At 38.1% G+C, this 5,683-nt stretch overlaps 1 long non-coding RNA gene across 1 annotated transcript in view; it reads left to right on the top strand.

Annotated features, from left to right (window-relative positions):
* The window catches only part of LOC110398415, a 6,341-nt gene continuing 1,409 nt past the window's right edge, over positions 752-5,683 (top strand). The window contains exon 1 of the long non-coding RNA XR_002438371.1: positions 752-839. This is a non-coding gene — a long non-coding RNA (uncharacterized LOC110398415). The remainder of the gene's footprint in view (positions 840-5,683) is intronic.

The raw sequence follows: 5,683 nt of genomic DNA, 5'->3' as shown, positions 1-5,683 counted from the left end.
ACCAGGGATAGGAAGATGACTGTCCCTCTCTGTTCTGCTCTTGTGAGGCCCTATCTGGAGTACTGTGTCTAGGCTTGGGGTCTCCAGCTCAGGAAGGACATAGAGCTGGAGTACTTCTGCTACAAAGAAGGGCTGCAGGAGCTGTCTTTGTTTAGCCTGGAGAAAACTCCAGGCAGACCTTGCTGAGGCCTTTTGCTACTTAAAAAGAAGGCTTCTAAAAGAGATGGAGACTGACATTTTATGTAGTCTGATAGTGGTATGACAAGGAGGAACAGTTTTAAACTAAAAGGGGATATTTAGATTAGATATTAAGAGCAAACTCTCTGCTCAGAGGATGGTGAGGCATGGGAAGTTTGTCCACAGAGTAGTAGTAGATGCCACATCCCTGGAGGCATTCAAGGCCAGGTTGGATAGGGCCCTTGGCAACCTGGTCTAGTGAGTGGTAACCAGCCCATGGCAGGGAGTTGGAGCTAAGTGATCTTTAAGTTCCTTCCAACAGAAGCCATTCTATTATTCTATGATTTTATTATTTCATCATTCAATGATTCTGTGACATAGTCACAGTAGTATGGAAATAAGATTGTGGTATACTGCTGTAGAGGAACTGCTAGGTCCAGGCTTGAAGTGGTGATTGAGCACCTGGTGAAGGGGTGCGGCTGGCCCAGGGGGCACAGGCAAATTGTTTGCACCTGTGCTCCCTAGTTGACCAGAAGGGGTGGACCCAGGGTGGAGCCTCTCTGGGCTCAGATAAGGGCCAGCTGCAGAAGGGAGAGTATTGCTGGGGCCTGGGCTGCTTTCTAAGAAGCGCTATATGGCTAGAGGGCTGCTTTAACAGTTGGGTGAGTTTGACTTGTCTTTCAGTATGTGACTATAATCCTACTGTGAATACTTTGCCTGATACTTTTAGGAATCCTTCACAAGCAATTTTGCTTCTCTGTGAGCAGCGCAACTACCTAGTTAATCATCTGAGAGTATCTTACTTTAAGGTTTATTTCTAATGATATGGATACCTGGGTGTCTGTGTGCTTTTATTGAATTAATTTAGTGCTTCACAATAAGTTGGATTTTAAAGGAAGCTATTTAAAGATGAATAATGGCAGTTGATGTAGCAAAAAGTTATGAAAATGTTTTTGTTCTGTAACAAAAGTCTTTATTTTTGTTACTGTTGGAGTAAATAGCATCATTTCAATTCACTTCTTAGTTTATTATTGTCTGTTTGTAGAAAATTAACCTTCAAATTGTTCAGATCTCTTTCCTACTTAGGATGTAGTTCACTGAAGTTCATTCTTCTGTAATCACTGCATAGATTCTGAATGTTACACTCTGATGTTATAGTCTTTGTATGGGGGGGGGTTTCAGCTTCTTAAAAAATATTTAAATGTTTATTGATCCAGAAGGAAAATGTATGTGACCCTTTAATCCTTGACATAGCTGTTTGCCTGGTTTCTGTTTCAGAATACGTTGAAATCTTTAAATGAAGAGAGAAAAAATAAAGTATCCAGAGCCATTTATTCCAGCCTAATTTATCATAGAGCAATTTGGATTGTTCCACTCTGAGGTGTGGGTATTCTCTAACACAATAGAGGGAACTCTAACTGGTTTTGAATACTTTAGGCTTCTGCATTAAATAAGCTAATTCCTTCTCTGAAGCTTTTGAAGTCTTGATTTTATTTGTTTTCTATGTATCCAATTTGATACACTTCACTTGAAGCTGAACGTTTCTATAAATCGAGAGAGAAAATAAAAGGCTGATTGTCATTTGTTCAGTGGAAAAACAGTGTGAATAAGAAGCTTTCTTTCTCAACTTACTTGGTTGGACTACTAAGGAGTCACTATCTAAGTGGTTCTATTAGTGCATTTTTGAAGGTGAAAAGGCCCACTGATAAGAACAGCCTAAAGAAGATGATCAGAGAGCTACATATAGTAAATTAGTTCTCCCAACTGTCATCATCCATGGAAAGCAGTTTTTTCTGATGTTCATATAATATTTTGTCAACGGTTTACGGGCGTTCGGCCCGGTTCCATGACAAATGGGACGGGGGACCCACAGACCCATGCCCTGGGAAAGGGAAAAAGAGTAGGGAGATAGGCCTGAGAGCAAAAACAGCAGCAACAATCTGGAGGAGAAACAAACTAATTTACTAAATAAGATATCGGAATGCAAAACAGCACACTATAATACAGTATAATTACAATTTAAGCTGATAAATCCAATACAGTGAGAGAGAATGTCCAAAATCAAGGTAGGCCTTACTCTACTACTGATGGTCAGATGGCTAGGGAGTGAGGTGCTGTCAGGATGAGAGATGGGCGGAAAAAGGGATGAGGTCTCGTGATCTGCAAGTTTTTATCTTTTCCCTCTGGCCGGAAATGGTAACAGAGGAGTAAAGTCCCCTGGGGAATGTAGTAGTCCTTCTCTTCTGAGAACCAGGTACATTCACTACATGATGTTATGATGTGGAGTACCAATAACCAAAAATCATAAAACTGTGACATATTTTTAAGCAATAGTACACATACTTCTGGATATTTATTTATTATGAGGAAAATCATGGAGATCTGTCTTGTTTTGCAGAGTAGTAATTCATGATCTCAAGTCACATAATCATTGGTAGAAGAGACCTCTAAGATCATCTAGTCCAACCATTGACCCATCATAGCATGGATAATTAAAAATAAACAAATCAAGAACTAGCCAATAAAAAAACTTACAGTGTGAGAAATTACTATTTTCTGTGAACCAGAAGAGTGTTTATTTTCAGCATAGTGTTAAGTAAAACAATTTAATATTGCTTATGCTCTTTTAATCTATTGGAATGGAGGGCATAATCTGAATATCAGGAAGCCAAATTTTCTTGTATGTAATAATCAGACTGATACTGGTTTCATTCTTTACTTTTCCTATGTAAAAATGATTGTCCACACAAAATTATAAGTAGAATGCTTTGGATTCAAATCAATACTTAGCAAAATCTGGCTTGTCTGCAAAATACCTGTGTATGTATGAGCAGATATCCTTTGGAGGGAAGGAGTTTCAAATTCTGAGCAAATATAAGAACAACTCTTATTTCTGGGGAGCTATGTGCTTTAAGTATTCATAGTAGCACATCTCAAATCTGTGCTTCTTGTTTACAGTATCCTCATATCCAGAGGGCAGACAAAAAAAAGCCCTTCCAGAACACAAAAATCTAAACATTGGGGTATTGTGGTACTGCAGACTTTTTTTTTTTTTTAATAAATACAAATACCTAGTAGGGACTCAGTCTTCTGGCTGTGTAAAACAGTCTGTTCAGCCCAGTGGGGGTTGGTCTACAGAATGAAATAGAGATGTGAGCTCCTCCACACAGATTTCCTTGCACATTTATTTCAGAGCAGTTGCAACAGGGGACTTCTGAACAAATGTCATTGCTAGGTAGAGAACATTCAGTGCACCCTTGAGGTTCTTTTTCATCCAAAAAGAAATGATCAAGGGACCTAAATGAAGCGTGACCTCTAGGGATGACAGACTTCAAAAAAATAAATAAATAAATTAAAAAAACAGGAACATACTGGAGTGTTCTTGTAAGTGTTTTGCCAGTAAGTCCAGCTATTCTCAAACAGGTCTTTGACGTATTCCTGTGAATCACATTCTCAAGAGAGTTCCTACTCTAATCTCTATTTTTGGGCCATGAAAAATGAAGACAACCTTCTAGTTACAGTTGTTAATGCAACTTAAGTCGTTTGAACCCATCAGAAGACAACAGACAACACATCTGCAATCAAAAAGACATCTAGAATGTATTTTGTGGTGGTAGCTGATCACAGGCACAAAGCATTACGAAATCTTAAGTGTTTAACTCTTTCTACGGTCAGCTAACATGGTAGGTTGAAAAATAAAGTGAAGAAAGGAAAGCAGCAGCTATGATTTTACTTACTTTTGCATTAAGAGTCTAGCCCAAAAGATGTTTTTCTGCAAATAGAAGTCATAAATTTTTTCACATTGTGAATATCCTTAGGAAGATGAATCTTCAAGGTGTATATCTGAACAATGTCTGTGATTAAGAATACTTTACATCTCTTCCTTTTCAACAGAAACTCAAATGTGTGTTCTGTGCACTGGTAATAATATTAGAAACGCACAGGTTGCCCATAAAAGGAAATTATTTTCATTTAAAAAAAAAAAATAGTGTGTTGAATCTACAGGGTTTATACTGACAAACTCTGCTTTTGTCCACTCTGGTTGTCTGGGATAGCCACATACTGTGAATGGAAAACACAGTAATGGATTTCGGTACGGATATAAACATGCTTCGTACCTATAATATAGCTCATTAAAAATGTATAATTCACATACTTGTACTTTCAACTACTACTTGTAGTTGAAAGCATTTTAAACTATTGACCTTTCTATATTGGTAGGAACATAAATGTTAAGATTAGGTAACGTTGTTGACAATAGAAGTTACAGGTGGGAGACAACTTGTTCTTTTCAGTTGAATATAGTACCTGAAATTGCCTATATACGGTAGTAATTGGAGAGAGATTGTTTTCAGAAAACAATTCCTCAAAAAGATAACTCCATATTAAACTTAGTTTTCATCTCAGCACCTTTCCTTCCCCAGTGGAATTTGTCCATTAAAATGTTTTACTAGGGTAATATTACAAATATGGGCATTTGAACATAACAGTATTATCTACTGGTCACCTTTCTACAAAACACATGCTTTTTTTTTCCTATTCATACATGGTCTGTTCTGATATTATTGGCTTTAAGTACCTTCTTCTGTTACAACGACCGGTGACTGGCATTTTAATTCAAATTATTACTTACTACAAAGTTCCAGAAGTATTTCTTCCATTTGGGTGGTTGTAGAATGCAGTCAGTCCAACCGAATTTTAAGATCAGAGGTGGCTAGCTACTACTGGCACAGATACCAACTACTATAGCTGGGGCTGGATATTGTCTACCTCACCTGTTCTGAAGGATATAATCAAGGAGCATGTTTTATGGATCTCTGGTTTCTGTGGGGGCTACTCCTGAAGAAATGCCTCCTATTTTAGAACATGATGTCAGAGGTGGGTGTTGGTGATGTGGCAGTAGAGATTGAACCTTCCCACCAATACCCTGCTGAATTTTGTTGCTGAGAGACAGCCTGACAAAATGGGGTCTCTCAACGAAGAGCGTACATAGCAAAGCTGAATTTCTCAATGTGAGGAAGAAAATTGCACCTGGTGATGTTCATTGATACTTGCTGAACATCTGTGGAGTCCAGACAGTGGATGTGAGCACAGTGAGAGGTGTGATTCAGGAGTGGTGATGGTGCATCACCTCTGCTGGTCTAGAGTTTTTTTTTTTTTTTTGAACATGACTTAAAGGCTCTTATTCATTGCTGGTGAAAATGCATTAATAATGTTGATTATGTTGAAAAAGTGTTTTTTAGCTGAGAATTTGTTCTGTCAAATAGTAGTATGCTCTTTGTTGTAGTTTCCATGGAAATAAATAGGAGGCATTACATTCTGAGTGATCTACATACATCTCCCACATGGGCAACAAGACAATAAAAGGACAATAACAACTTGTTTCATCTGATTCCTGTCCTAAGGAAGGACACAGCAAAGAGTCTTCAGGAACTGTTGTCATTTACTATGAATTTCATATTCTTCAGGCAGCAGGAGAAAACGTCTCTCTCCTTTTCTGTCCTTT

This window comes from Numida meleagris, chromosome 4 (genome assembly GCF_002078875.1).
Source record: "Numida meleagris isolate 19003 breed g44 Domestic line chromosome 4, NumMel1.0, whole genome shotgun sequence".
Classification (NCBI taxonomy): domain Eukaryota; kingdom Metazoa; phylum Chordata; class Aves; order Galliformes; family Numididae; genus Numida; species Numida meleagris.
This window is presented reverse-complemented; position numbering and strand designations above follow the sequence as displayed.